This window comes from Trachypithecus francoisi, unplaced genomic scaffold (assembly GCF_009764315.1).
Source record: "Trachypithecus francoisi isolate TF-2019V2 unplaced genomic scaffold, Tfra_2.0 Lachesis_group0, whole genome shotgun sequence".
Taxonomy (NCBI): Eukaryota; Metazoa; Chordata; class Mammalia; order Primates; family Cercopithecidae; genus Trachypithecus; species Trachypithecus francoisi.
In genome coordinates, this window is record NW_022681453.1 from 44997395 (window position 1) to 45012377 (window position 14983).

General features: G+C 37.2%; 1 protein-coding gene across 2 annotated transcripts in view; it reads left to right on the forward strand.

The window, feature by feature from the left end:
* The window catches only part of CNTN6 (contactin 6), a 303559-nt gene that overhangs the window by 236198 nt on the left and 52378 nt on the right, over positions 1-14983 (forward strand). The window lies entirely within an intron of this gene.

The window sequence follows — 14983 nt, forward strand, 5'->3', positions numbered from 1 at the left end:
AGAGCCTTGTATACATGAGGTGACTAGACCACAGATGCTGCTCTCTTTTAATAACTCACATGTGTTACTATGTAATCAGATATGCTATTAAATCCTAATGTGAATGAGCCATTGTGCTAAAGATATGAAAATAGTTCCTTTATTTCAAGAGCTCTTCTTCAGCATCATATGTTCCATGACTTATGTGTATACCAGTACAGACAGGTTAAAAAGCCAGGTGAAAGAAAAGACAACTAAAGTATGTTAAAAAATGACAATCGTGAGTCTTGGAAGAAATGACTGTGAAGGACTAGAAAGTGAGTTCCATAACTAAAAGGGAAAGTCACAACTCCAAATTCTGGTTGTCTTGTGAGAAAGGAGAACTAGGTTTGTAGAACTTCCAGTGTTTCAGAGAAAGTTAGAAATCTGCATTCTGGTGTTGAATCTCCCATGCCAGAAAAAAAATGCAGGGACATCATGTTATCACTTCTAATCCCAAGATTTCATTTGTGACCCACGAAGAAAGATAAGAGGTTAAAACAAACAAAATCAGGGGTCTCTGTGATTTGTGTAGAGTCCCTTCATGGTTATAACTGCTGCCTTGAAGAACCTTTCCATTTACACAATTAGGTGTACACCAGAGAGCCCCATTCTAGGGCATTCTTTCTTTCCTTATTCTCTACATTTCTTTACATCCCTGGACTAAAGCTTTTCCCAGAACAGGAATTATGTCAAATTTATCTTTGCATGTCCTGTGCCTTGGCACAGAACCAAAACTTAATAAATATCTGTGGAATAAATGAATGAATCAAAAAGGGTGAATATGTAAGGTGTTGCCTGCTTTACAGAAAGGCTGTTCTTGGGGAAATGCCTCAAGACATAAGAACAGGTGCTTCAGAACTAAGGTGAAAGAAAAGGTGAAAGGAAACCTGTTGTCCTGACTCAGGCTGGGTCTCTTCTGTGTGCATTGCCTGGGAGATTTGCTCCCAACAGATTTAGTTGTGAATTCTTTTTAAATGTTTCCGCATTCATTCCTAAAATTGAATCAAGGTTTGAACACACTGCTGTGGAACAGAAAAACACAAGAGATCCTGCAGTATCAAACACAGCACCTTGTACTGAGGGTCTGGACAAATTGATTAACTGTGACTCATTTAATAAAGTAACTCACCCAAAGAGCAGAATGATGACATTTACCTTCCACAGCCTTTAAAGGTCCAAACACAAAGTATGTGGGAATGAGAAAGAAAAGGAAGAGGAGAATTTGAGTAAAGCTAAGATACTGAGGGAAAAAAAAAAGCTAAGATAATAACAAAAAAAAGCACGAGGGAAATTGCTTTTTAAAAACGTCTCAGGTTTTTGTTTTATTTTGTTTTGCCCCATATAGAATAAATTTGGGGTCATTTTAACCTCACCACAGTTACTAATAGTCATATCAGTTCAGCATTGTCTCTCTGTGATTAAGGGAATGAACCCTGTGAGTTCTATTTATACATTATTCTTTCATTCTATCCTTTCATTGCTTTAGGGTTTCACTGCAGGTCTTAACAAAAGAAAACATACATACAAACAAACAATCTCCTGACTGTGCATTCTTAAAAGTTGAAAATAATTGAGCTGTAGCAGAATGTAGTAATTACAGTCACTACATCTCCACCTGGTAGAGATTACACTGAGCAGTAATTTTCAAAAGGTCGCACAGTCAACTCCATGAGTCTATGTCCTGCACACTTTCTAGCCTGTCCCTTCTTTTGTTGCCATCTGATCTGACTGGCTTTGTTAAGTGCATGGCTTCAAGCTGTTTGTTGAGAAACACAGCATCTATGCCTCTGTTTGTGTTGGCCTATTGCCTTTTTTATAGTCTTATCATGGGACTTCCAAACAGATTGAGGTAAAAAGTTAGAGTAGTGATAAAAAAGAAAGAAAGAGAGGAAGGAAGGAAGGAAGGAAGGAAGGAAGGAAGGAAGGAAGGAAGGAAGGAAGGAAGGAAGGAGCAAGGAATGAAGGAGGGAGGGGAGGAAGGAAAGGAAAGAGGGGGAAAGAAAGAAGGAGAGGAAGCAAGAAGGGCAAAAAGGGGCACTGCTGTTTACTATAGATGTGGTGTGAGATACTAAAAAGATTTCAGCCCACACCCTATTGAGAGCGTTACTTTGGGCAAGTTATTTGTCTTCTATAGACCTTCATATGTAAAGTGAACTAGAAGTACTTCATTTTCCTAAAAGAGGGGAGAAATTCAAATGGTTTCTTCAAGCCTGTTCAGGCCCAAGGTTGATTATTTCTTCTACATCTTTGGTCTGAACCATTAGATGGTAGCCAAATTCTTTTTTCCCTGATCAGAACCCCCTCTTCTTTTTCAAAAGAGTGTTGACAGAACAGATCCTAACTCCTAGCAAAGTACCTACATTTAGATTTCAAATTGTCATGCCTTTAAGAAGACAATATTAAAGAAAGCTTTGACAAAGACAATATTAAAATAGCAGTTAATTTCACAAAATATGTTTTCTTATATTTGAATACATAAAGAAGTTTATTTGATTGAGTATGTACGTATGAATGTATGTGTGGGTGGGGTGTGGGTAGATGGGTGTTTAGGAATTGGCATCAGATTTCCAAAGCAAACAAAATTAAATACATTAGGAGTCAGGGACAGAGTATTGTGCATAAAGGCTGACTGGGCAATTTATCTTTAGATCTGATTACAAATGCAAGGGTTATTGCATGTGTACATACACTGTTCAATGCTATATTTGAAAGGAGCACTAGAGATACTATAGCCCATTTTCTGAATTTACAGTGCAAAATCCTCAACTCAAACACAGAACACTGAGCCCAGTAAACATTTTTTAATGCCACACCAGACAGATTATTTCACTCAAATAGCTATATATATATATATATATTCTACCATCTCATACCTCTGTTAAAACATGACATAGTTGTATATATACAAAGAATGAAAGAGTCAGATATAGAAAAAAAGTTCAAAATTTTACAATGATTCCAAGTAGAAATAGTTTCTAGTTCTTGACCTTGGAAATACCTACGCGAGGAAATGTACATTTTTAGTTTCTGTTATAAAACTTCTATATGGTACTGTCTACTTTGAAATTTCATTGTCACTAACTCTTGCAGCCAATAAAGTATAACTACCTAGAGATGGTTGAGAGGGCTCTAAAGAAACCTATTCAAAGTAATCAGACTGAATTGCTGACTTATAAAAAAGGGTGGCAGTATATATATTTTGACAATTTCTTCTAGTCTTACACGAATTGAAACAGCTTCCATCACACAGCTAGTAAGTGAAGAAGCTTAGACTTGGTACCAAGTCCTCCATCTCTGTACTCACGTCTTTTCCTCTCTATGGATAATGGAGAATACACTCAGCTCTTCAGTTTTTGAAAGGCTGTTGTCACATGACTCAATGTAATTTGATGTGTTGATAATTCAGATTAAGTAACATTTCTCAATACAGTGAACATATTTCTTATTAGCCTATGTGCCATAATTGAAGTCTTGGCTGTTTTAAGAGTTCTGTTCCTAAAGCAAGGATCTATATTTATAGTAGCCTGTCAGAGGAGAAAAGTATTTCTTGAGCCAAAAATAGGTAGATGGCATTACAGAGTCCGAAGACTGCCTGATTTCCTGCTAGGAATGAATGGTCATGCAGCATCTGTCTCATTCTTTGTAGACCCACCAGTGGTTTAGAAATAGCACTTATATTGAAGAGAAGCAAAAGGCATATTCCTGCAGGAGAACCAGGAAGCACTGGGAATTAGAAAACACGGGTTGTGGTCTCAGATCCATCACTGATAAGTGGCATGACCTTGAGTAAAATTGCTAGACTCCTCTTTTTTTTTTTTTTTTTTTTTTTTAGGCCACTGTTTCCTGGATTTATCTTAAGATGAAATAATATGAAAACAACTTTAAGAAATATGAAACACTATATTCATGTAGTGTCTGCTTGCACAGAGATTACATTTTAGAAATCAATTGCAAACCGTAGCCCAGGAGGTTGAAATTGAAAGTTCTATCTTAGTTATAACTTTATATATGTTTTAATGATTTGCTTGGGTGACCAAGTGACTGAGCCAAACACGGCAATTGCTGTGAACTGTCAAAACAGCTAAAATGATTCGGTTGGATGGATTCAGAGTTTACAGAGAGCCCTATCAGCTAGGCTGTAAGCTCCATGAAGGCACCGAGCACCATTCTTTAATTCACCGTTATAGGCCTAGCATCCACCACAAACCTGGAATATAGCACACATTCAATAAATATTTTCTGTGTTGCTAAATTAATAAAAGTTAAAATTTAATTTGTTTAACTAACTTTAGAGATTTTTCAGCTAAGCCAAAAATTTTAATAATTAATAGACCGGTGGTATGATTATTCATTTATTAATTCCTTCATTCATTTTGCAGATATTTGCTGAGCACCTATTATAACCTAACTGGGTGCTGGGGAAAAAATGTTAAGCCAGATAGCCACATGACATATAACATGCTTCTTGCCCTTTCTTATGATAATATTTTTCTTTAAAGTTATTTGAAGTCAAAGATACGGGTTAAAGTCCCAATTCTGCTTCTTAGTTGATAACTTCTAGCAAGTCCTTTAACTTCACAGGTTCTCAATTTGTTCATTTCAGAGAAAATAGTACTTGTCTCTCTGGTGAGGTTATATGAGACTCAAATAATGTGTGTGGAAAGACAGGTGAGCTGTACACACACTGCTACATTGGATGTATTTATTGCTGTCATTGTAACTTGTATGCATATCCCAGTTGTGAATGCTTACCTCTGGCAATCAAGGAACAACCATGGAAAATCAGGATGAATACAGATTAAGTTTATCTCTGCAAGGCATTCTCAGGCAACTGAGGGAATCAATTCCACATCTGCTAAGTTTGATTAATCACTTCTTTTTTTTCCTTGTGGATCTACTTAGCAAGTGAACTGACAGAAATCAAAGTCCTGGATTTGCCTCCTTATGCCCAGTGACTGCTGGCTACTTATTCAGGAATCACCTCCTGAATTTAATAGGAAATGTTAACCCACTGGAGAGACAGTTCAATGCTGTTCTCTGACAGGCAGCGTTAAATACAATGCCTGAATTACCTGGGATTTGCTCATAGTGGACATACAAGCTAGCAACAATAAAAACAAAGAGATAGAGAAAAGAAATTTGGTCCTATTATTGGAAGAATAGTATTATACAATTGAATCTGGTCGAGTGCAGTGGCTCATGCCTATAATCCCAGCACTTTGGGAGGCCAAGGTAGAAGGACTGCTTGAGCTCAGGAGTTCGAGACCAGCCTGGGCAACATACTAAGACCGTGTCTCTGCAAAAAAATAAAAAAATGAAATGAGCTGGGACATGGTGGCACAACCCTGTGGTGCCAGCTAATGGTTGAGATGTGGGGGTGTTGAAGTGGGAGAATAACTTGAGCCCAGGACGTTGAGGCTGCAGTGAGCCATGATTGTGCCACTGCACTCCAGCCTGGGTAACAGAGGGAGACCCTGTTTCAAAAAACCAACAAACAAAAAAACTGAATCTATAAGTAATTGACAGCATTTTCTCCCATTTTCCTAAAAAACATCTACTGTACTTTGTCCTGATTTCTTAAAATCAAATAAATTAAATAAAATAAAATTCAGCTAAAAGTCAGAAAAATTCTCATTAATAATGATGATAACCACTTTAAGCACCTTCTATATGCTAGATGGTGTACCAGGCACTTTACATATCTCAGAACGTTAAAGCACATTTTTTTTCCTATTCAGATATATTTCTGAGGATCACAGTTGTCACCGATTATATGATTAAATTCATATCATTTTTAACCTAGTAATCTCAAAAAGTTAAATACAAAAGCATTTTAAAATTTACAGAGAATCAAACTAACTCAATTATAGTGAGTCTACCCCTTGGCAATTGGTTTCAGAATGTGATCATATTCCCCAGAACTGAAATAAGCGGACAGCTGGACTCTCTGGGAACCAATTCCATTACCTTTACCTACTTACCCCAAGTATATATATTTGCAGACAGGTGTTATCAAATCATGCATTCTGTGTGATTTATCCTACAATAATGCTACTGTTAAAACCTGTGTGGCCCTGGGCACTTGGCAAATGCATGTACCTTGTGGGAAAGAGTGAACCCATTAGGTGAATTGGAGTCTTATTCAATTATTGAACAAGTGGTGCTTCTTCAATATTTTTGCCTTCAAACCTCAAATTTAGAGCAGACCCACTGCACTTCCACCTGCCTGGCTCCACAATGCCCAGACACCTTCCTCTTGGGCACCCTATTCCATCGTGTGAGAACTACATAAGGAAGGTGTAAAGATGGTAGGGAACATGGAAAGCGGGAGAAGGAAGCCAAAGTAAGAGAGAAGGAGATGACAGAGAAAGAACAATGAGAGAAAGGACCAGGGAATTCCCTGTGACAAGAAAGAAGTTCTAGTTATTGAGCAAGTCACTGGATCTTTCATTTCTTCATGCGTACAAAGGTCCCCTTGGGAAGACTTGTTTGAAAACCATTCGCATAATGCCTGACACACAAAAAGAACAGAAAAAAAATTAGTTTGTCTTTATTCTTCTCATAGCTAAGTCATGTAGACAAAGCAGTTCTTCTAGTTACACAGCCGTTGCCCAATACTTAGCTACCATCACATTTCCTTATTGGAGGTTTTTCCGATCATCTTATCTTGTGGAGGCACCAGCTAACGGGAGTCTGGCGGCCAGAATGCAAGACAGCCAATTATATGATCCTTCCTCCCTGTCTGACACTTCTCTATATATTTTACAATATCTACCTTCTAAATTATTACTGTTCCTTTTACTTTTGCCTTTACCCGCAAGTGCTCAGTCTTAATAAAATATCTCCGTTGCACATGCCTTTTCAAGGCAACATTAACCATTATGCAGTAACTGCAAAGCAGGCTTCTCTATCTCTTCCTCCTCCTTGCAGAGCTTCCTAATGGAACAAGCAAATAAATTTAATTTTATTTTGTATCACCAACTACTTAATGTAATAGTGCTTAGTACATCAGGTAGCATGAGTATCAAATAGGCAAATGAACCATATGTTCCCATATTTAAGGAAGAATGACAGTCTGCATAATGCTAGGCTTATTACAATCTCCCTTCTGTGCTGCCTCTTTGTAATAAAATTTTAAATCGTTCGTACTCAACTCCTGAGAGCCTTGTTGAGGTGAGTCTTTCCAAGGGAATACATGTTGAAGATGTCAAGAGCCATCTGATAGTCTTGCCTGTGTCACATGAAGATGTAACAAGCTAAAATCCTGTGTGTGCCCCTGTCAGTCTTGTTTTCATTTTCCCCTCTTGCCATCCAATTCTCCTTTCTTTATCCCCACTGACCTCCACTGGTCTGGGGCACTCACCTCTCACACAGTGCCTACAGAACCACCCGACTGCAATGGTCTGAAAAAGCTCCAGTTCATTAAAGATATAAAGCCTGCCTTTAAATCCAGCCTGCCTAAGTTGATGTGTGCTGTTTTCCCCCTCTGCCTTATGTTGGCCTATTACTGCTGTAGTCCCTCTCCTATGTTTTCGTGATGGGTAATGACATCCTGTGGCTTTCAACCAAGGGTAAATAGGAGAAAGCAAAGAAGTTTCACAAAATAAATAACATCTTATAAATTCTTAAACAGTATCTTACAACAGAAAACGGGTAGGCTTCCTTGTAGAGTGGCTGTGAATTCATGGGCTGCTGTATCAGTTTCAAATTTGATCATACACCATAAGAATCTTGTGGAAAATGCAGATCCCAGAGCTGTGGCCATGATTTTGATTTAGTAGGTGTGGAATAGGTTAAGGAATCTGAATTTGTATAAGTTCACTACCTCTGCCTTCAAGAGAGGCTGAAGTTGTTGAATACTACCTAGAGGAGCACGTTTGGTACATACACTCAGCTTAAATAGAAATGTGCTTCATTTTATCTCTGTTCCACCCCAGAACTTTGCTTCCTATCCTAACAGTTCAGCCATTCATTCTAGTTCACTGTTGAAGAGATGTAAATCCTTAGTTCTCTCACTTTTTGAAAATATGAATATAATTGGCTCTAGAATGGTGTCTACTTACTTTTACCTCTTGCTTCTAATTTCTGAGTGACATTTGTCTCTTCAAAATTTTACATAAATATTCAACAGCAATAATTTTATAGACAGAAAAGGTCAATTATTCATGTAATTTATACAAATGACCTTTGTTCTTGGTTTGATTTTTGAGAAATGAAGTGGTTACTTGATATATTTTAAAGTATAATGTCCTTTTATATTTACTTAAAAAGCAAATGGTTGATGACAGATATTTGTTCCACCCACACCTTCTAATGCCAGTGAGTGCATTTAAAAAATAAATAAATAAATCATTAGAAAGAGAATTGCTGTCTATGACAATCCAGGTGAAGAAATAAAAGCTGGAGTAACAATGTAGAAATCAGTCTTGTTAATATCTTCTAAACAAGCAGTGAAGCTGTCAGAGCACTTTTTTTTTTTTTTTTTTTTTTTTTTTTTTTTTTTTTAGCCACTGGCTAGAATTTTTCAATTTTATTTTTCTTTTTTATCATAGTAGAACTTTTAAAATTTTTTTCAAATCAAATTTATGCAAGAAAACTTTTCATACCACAGATAAAATTGTACTAATCTGGCTAATGTCCTGGAGGGAGAATCAGAACCCCACTCAATGCCCTCTTCATTTCCTCTCACCCTAAAGCTCCATGGTGTGCCCTAGAAATCCCCTAGCTCTCCAGGGAGCATAGTTTGAGGACTACTAATTTGAAGTGACAAATGTGAGTCTCAAGTGTGGCTTGTCAAACTATTCATGTATTTATAAGTACAGTGGCAAACCAATTTGACAGGCCTTGTGAAAGATTCTGGGTTTATACATTTGAATGAGCTCAGAGTCTCCTGGGGAAGACAGACAAGTCCACAGCTCCAAGACAGTGGGGTGTGTGTCACCACCAACACGTGGTGAACATGAAGAGAGTGAGGGCAATTCACTAACTTGGCTTACAGGAGTCTAGAGAGGCTTCAACAGGTTGGAAGTAACTGATCTGGCAGTTGAAGAGTGAGTGAAAATTTTTCCTGGAAGATAAAAGTAGGAGGTACAGGCTTATTATGTGACTGTCTTATTCTGTATTTGGTATCCAGACTAGGTGTCATTTCAGAATTTTGGGTACAGATTTCCCTTCCTCAATACAAGACATACTTCTCCCATGAGTCCTCTAAATGCAGTAAAGGAGACTCAAATCATTTTGTGAAGCATCCAAGAACTGACTCTTCAACTACTCAAGGAATGCTTGGATGTACCTAATAACATATATTTTAATTCTGTCTCCAATTAAATTAACCAAATACAGCTAGAAATCTGTCCTCCCCGTATTTAACCTTGAGTTTCACTATATAAGAATGATAATGATGATGATATATCCATTGATATGGTATCCATCAAAGGCAGATAATGTGTTAAGATATTTGATACATCATTTCGTTGAATTCTTACAACATACCTATGTGAGGCATTTATTCATATTTTTAGATGAGTAAAACTAAGACTTAGAGAAGTTAAGTATCATACTACAACCAGTAAGAGACAGAAAAACATTCAGTTCTGAGAAGATCTGACTCCAAAGCCTTGTATAATCTTAAACATCATACTGCAGGATTTTAATTAGATTTCTGATGAATTATAGTGTCCATCTGTGGAACTAAAGGCAGTCCTTCACAATATATACATTTTTTCGTTTCTTCACAGTTATACTAAAAAAATTCTGCAAATAATGATATGCAAGGTAAAGCTCTATCTTTATGTCGCTAAAAGGTATAGAATAAATCAACATGTTGTCCAAATACTGAAAGATGGGAGTCTTATTTATTCACATCAATACAAAAAATTCAGTCCTTTCAGTGGTGCAGCATACTGAATACACAATGTTCAAAAGACTGATTGGATTTTTTTATTTTTTATTCTTTATTTTATTTATTTATTTTTTATTTTTTTGAGACAGAGTCTCGATCCGTTGCCCAGGCTGGAGTGCAGTGGCGCGATCTTGGCTCACTGTAAGCTCTGCCTCCCAAGTTCACGCCATTCTCCTGCCTCAGCCTCCCGAGTTGTTGGGACTTACAGGTGTCCGCCACTAGGCCCAGCTAATTTTTTCTGTTTTTTAGTAGAGACAGGGTTTCACGGTGTTAGCCAGGATGGTCTTGACCTCCTGATGTCGTGATCCGCCCGCCTCGGCCTCCCAAAGTGCTGGGATTACAGGCATGAACCACCGCTCCCGTCGGACTGGTTGGATTTTTAATGTAACATACAGTGTAATTTTTGATGGCATGGAGAGATAGATATGCAAATTCAATAAACAGGTATAAAGTTGCTAAGCTCCGCAAAGGAATTAAAATAGTTATAAAACTGTGTATTATAACGAAGAAGAAAGAATTAAAGTTAACAAAGTGTCATACCCAGTTTGGTCCCCTATTCTCAGCCACTTTTGTAAACCTAATTTTGTAGACTCTGAAGAATGCTGTAATTCAGTAGCCAAAGGGAATCCAGGATTGAAAATTCCACTAGCATCCTTCACTTTCAAAACTGTGTTCAATCTTGATACTCAAGTTTTCAGATACTCATGTTCTGAAATCACCAGATTACAGGGAGCTGGAGTGAAAGGGTTAATAATCATTAGTGTTCCAGTCCCGTTCTCTCACCTTTTTATATGTGAAGGACGCTGAGAACCTTAAGGTTCAAGTTGCTAGTTTAAGGTCATCTGACTTGAATCTCATCTGTCTATCCCAAAGTTTTCAGCAGAAACAACATTTATAAAACCTCAAAGCCCTGAGGAAATCACACAATAGGTTCATAGTCATAAATGTAATAATAGCACAGCCAGAATGTCCTCACAATGTTCAGATTTCTCCATTATGTTCTGCATAACTCTCTCCTCCACTGTATTTTCAATTGGTTCTCCTCTAGTTACTTTAGGAGCATAGTTTTTTGGTTTTGTTTTTTTTTGTTTTGTTTTGTTTTTTTAATTTGTTTCTTTAAAGTCCTGCATTCACAAATTGTTGTATCAATTGCCAACTTCGTACTTTCTCATCTTTTCTTTTGATTTACTTGGGCTGTAAGGCATGTTAGCATATGAATCTGTATTAATTATCTTTTGTGTTTTCTCAGGCATCCCAAAATGCTGCAGCGAATGGAGACATTCTATCTTTCCCTTTTTCTACTGAAGAGCTAAATATTTCTCTTTGGCCTGTTTCACTGGATTAATTTAGTTAGGCTTTCCATCTGATGCGTTTTATTAATGTTAAATTGTATTTCCTTAACATTTTATGGGAGTCAGCATAGCAACACACTCTGGCATGCCATCAGAATAAAGACACATCATGGAACCAAATAATTACGTTATTTAGCAACTGCTGTTACCTACCATCTCCTAATTTGTGCCATAATTCAGTCACCCTGAATCTGTCTGTGTTGTGTCAGCCACTACAAAGATGACACTTCAATTATTTGTGCATATTAAACAAGGAGACACATTTTGATAAATTTAGAAGTCTGAATATTTGATGCTTGCTTTCTTCTTTAGAGTTTAAGATAGTTGATCCAAAGACTTAAGATTGAATCATCTGTTCACTCCAGTAACTACACACTAGTTGTAAATACAATTACAGACACTAGGAATTCTGAAAAAGTAGAAACTGGCACCAGTAACATTCTCATTTAAATTAAAATGTATTTGAGTCTATTTCTAATATCTAGATAACCCTTCTGAACAACTATTTGCTGATAAAACCCTTTCAGTTAACTACCTAAGACCCTGAATCATCCTTGAAAAATCAGTTAATGAGAAGTATATCCTTAGCTATTTAATGTTAAAAATATGTATTTCTAGATTTTGTTGAGAGTTGTAAAAACAAGTAACATAAAATTACTCAGGTCTATTTCTTTTGTTTGTTTGTTTGTGGTGGAGTCTCACTCTTTCACCCAGGCTTGAGTTCGGCTCACTGCAACCTCCACCTTCTGGGTTCAAGCAATTTTCATGCATCAGCCTCTGGAATAGCTGGGATTACAGGCGAGCGCCACCATGCCTGGCTAATTTTTGTATTTTGAGTAGAGAAGGGGTTTCACCATGTTGTCCAGGCTGGTCTCGAACTCCTGACCTAGTGATCTGCCCGCTTTGACCTCCTAAGTGTTGAGATTAAAGGTGTGAGCCACCCTGCCTGGTCTATTTCTTTTATAAGCATCTGCTTTCCAGCAAAACATAGCAAATTGGATTTATTTGTTACCTTTTTATGATGTCACTTCATGTAGGTTTTCATTTTTGTTTCTTTTCCTTTCCCTCTTCCTACTGCCCATATAGATTTAATTACACTATGCCTAATATAACTCGATACAGGTGCCCAAAGCAACACTAGTTTTTGCCTGGAGCTAGGACAGTGGCTAAAAAAAATACTGGAGGTCTTACTGCAACAATTCTGTGAGTCAGATGAATGTTTAGGAACCAATAAACAGGGTCTATAGTGTCATAATAATTAAAAACATTTTACTCTGGCTTGTATTATACCCTTTAGTTTCATGATCAGAACTGAACAAAAGAATGATTAAGATTTGTTTTATACACCGACTCTTTTCCTAGTGATTTGAATGTAGAGTTGACCCTTGGACAATGGGGATTGAACCGTGCAGGTCTATTTATACTTGAGTTATTTTCATTAAAAGTTATACTGAGTGTGCCTGCCTCTCCTGCCTCTCCTTTCACCTCCTCCAATTCTTTCACCTTTGCCACTCCTAAGGCAGTGAGACCAGACCCCTCCTCTTCCTCCTTCTCCTCAGCCTGCTCAATGTCAAGATGATGAAAAACTTTATTATGATCCATTTCCACGTAATAAATAGTAAATATGTTTTCTCTTCCTTATGATTTTGTTAGTAACATGTTATCTTCTCTAGCTGGTTTTATTGTAAAAATACATTGTATAATGCATATAACATACAAAACTTGTTCATGGACTGTTTATGTTATCAGTAAGGCTTCTGGTCAATTGGAAACTATTAGTGGTTGATTTTGGGGAGTCAAAAGTTACAGGTGGAATTTCAACTCTGTGAGAAAGTTGGCACCCCAACCACTGCATTGTTCAAAGGCCAACTCCATTTCTTTGCATCAACTTTTGTACTGCTTTAAGGAGCATCAGCAGACTAACAGAAAGTCACTTCAATCATTAAATAGCCACATTGTTTCTAAGTATAAAGTTTATACTCCTTATTTATACTTATAAACAAGGTGGTTGTTTGACTAAATCGCTTTCTGTTAGGGGACTGAATTTATTGATAATATTGACAAATATACATCTGGGTCTAGAAAGAAAAGACTGAGTAACAGTAAATGCAATCAGAAAAAAATGCATATTTATTAAGTACCTGCTAATTGTTGGACTTCCTGGAGAATATAAACAAATAAAGAATATTAGCTACTATCTTGGGACACCCATTATGCTCTAGGCTCTCTCTCTATATATATAGCATAATGCATTTAATTCTCAAAACAAGATGATGATGTTATTACTACTCATATCTCCATTCTATATAAAGTTGGCATAGAAATCAAGCAACTGCTCCTAAATTAACATGGCCAAAAAGGGAAACCCAGGCACATATTCAAAGTAATCTGACTTTAGAGTCCGTAGTCTTATAATCCCTGTATCACCTGCCTCAAACAAACCTTAGCTTTTACAGCATATTTGGAGAACAAAAACTTATCTAAAAAGAAAATTAAAAGTACAAGACAGTAAAATGATTTAGACAGTGACTCAGTAGAAAAAACACTGACTCCATATCAGAAGACCTTTATCAGGGCTATGGTTAAGTTAGTTATTGAATCTCCCTGCCTCTCAGTTTTTCGATGTGAGGAGAAAGAGCGTATCGTGAACAGTAGTGATTGGAGAAGGGTGTGTTAGAGAAAGCTGTAAACCCTGGTGGGGTTCCCCAGGAAACAGTGTTCAGTTCTGCTTCTCAGGGAGGTCCACTTGCAGGGCCGCAATGAATGATTGTATCTTACTGCACAGCTGCTGCCTCACTTCAAGCCACAGGCACATCACTAGTAGCTTGGCATCTTAGGTTGTCAGCCACATAGGTTGCTTCCGGACAGGCTGTAGAGAGAAACCATTTGGGAACAGTCTGTGGAAGGAAAGAAAAAGGGATTTATTTACCTAACTGCCCCTTTGCTGGTAGAGCTGCATTGCCTGAACCTTTGACAGTCCGTGGAACTGAGAGAACCGAAAAGATTCATAAGGTGTGTCTGAAGCACTGGGAATCAAAATAGGTTTTTGAGGGTGAATGGGATTCAGACAAGCAGATTGGAGAGCAAAACCTCTGCTAGATAGGAGGAGAAGAGAGTTTAGGCTTTTGTCTGGCCGGTTCTGTGAAGGAGGGTACTCAAATAAAGATTTGCAAATTATAAACATTTCTTTCCTCTTTGGGACTCACACAACTCTTTCCTGAAAATAAATATTTGTGTTCTTTCCCCAAAGTCAGACAAAATAAAATAGATGAATACAATATTTAACAGTCTTTTCTATAAATTTTCCTGAATTTTTCGATATGTGTTTCCTCTTGTTCAGAACTGATGAACAATTGTCTGTGCATGTGCTTTGCGGCAAATGTGATCTACATTATTTGGTACAGTGGCCAGATTTAGATTTTTTCCTCTGTTCCCTCTATCCTGTCTCTCTTGAGATAGTACCTCGTTTTCACTTCATGTCTATCTCTTTTGCTTTTTTTCATTTTTACTACACTGACAATCTTATAAGGAATGATAAATTAGGTTTTCACTAATTCATTAATTAAATCTTTGAATTTTGGGTATCAGATTTTTTTTGTGTATAACCACTTATGTACAATTACTTTTTTTTTTTTTTTGAGACAGGGTCTCAGTCCACCAGGCTGTGTAGTGCAGTGGCACCATCTTGGCCTACCTCCTGGGCTCAAGT